Below are 934 nucleotides of genomic sequence, written 5' to 3' on the forward strand. Positions count from 1 at the left end.
GACTCCGCTTAGAAAAATAAAAACATGTTGTCTGTAAAAATAATTTTTTGACTTGCGTTAATACCTCTCTTCAGGTCCATGAGAATGCCTTCATAAACCTCACAACAATATTATTTATCTACTTTATTTGAACACAAGTAAACTGTATCGCAAGTTTCTTTAGAATACTCAAAACGCTGAGAATACCAATTTGATAATCAGTCTTGTATCTTGCAATAACTCTACACGAATTTGAGATACATTTTGTCCTCTCTTTCGATTTGTTCGATTCACGGCCGGGTTGGAGATTTTCTCTGCTCGTGAACTGTGTATTGTGCTGTACTCATCGTTATTTCATCACCACCGACACGTAAAAGTCGCCGAATGTGGCATCTCAGATAAGACTTGCAACCCGGCGGCCGCTCTAACCCGAAAGGGGCCTCCCGGCCAACAATGCCACGCGATCATTTCATTTTTCTTCATAACATAATAGGAAAGGGTGTAGGTTGTTAAGTAGTACCGGTATGGTTAGAGTACAGTAGAGGGTCGATTACCGGAATACCGAGCTACCGAAACGCGGGTGACCGAAAGCGTCCCTGTCAGCAGATTCAGATTTGCTCTCGCAATGTGGACGTTCCGCTGGCCAGTACGGCGGATTACCCCTCCCTGACAACCGTCATTGTTGTCGTTCTGTGTCGACTTCTCAGTTTTAGCTTGTCGTAGATCATGATGCTGTTGTGCGTTTCGCAATGACGACTAAACGTAGACTCGTGGTTCCTATGGCGAGCGCCATACTATAGTATAAATTATTCTTCTAGCAACTCTTACTTGTTTAGCTTGGACTTCTTTAGTTAATTACTTCCGAGGTAATACACTCTTTTATTAACTGTTGGAGAGCTCAATTTCCATCTGTTTCTGTAGCTGTAACTAAAGTAATAACGTCTTTTTACCAGTT

The sequence above is a fragment of the Schistocerca cancellata genome, chromosome 1 (genome assembly GCF_023864275.1).
Source record: "Schistocerca cancellata isolate TAMUIC-IGC-003103 chromosome 1, iqSchCanc2.1, whole genome shotgun sequence".
Lineage (NCBI taxonomy): Eukaryota > Metazoa > Arthropoda > Insecta > Orthoptera > Acrididae > Schistocerca > Schistocerca cancellata.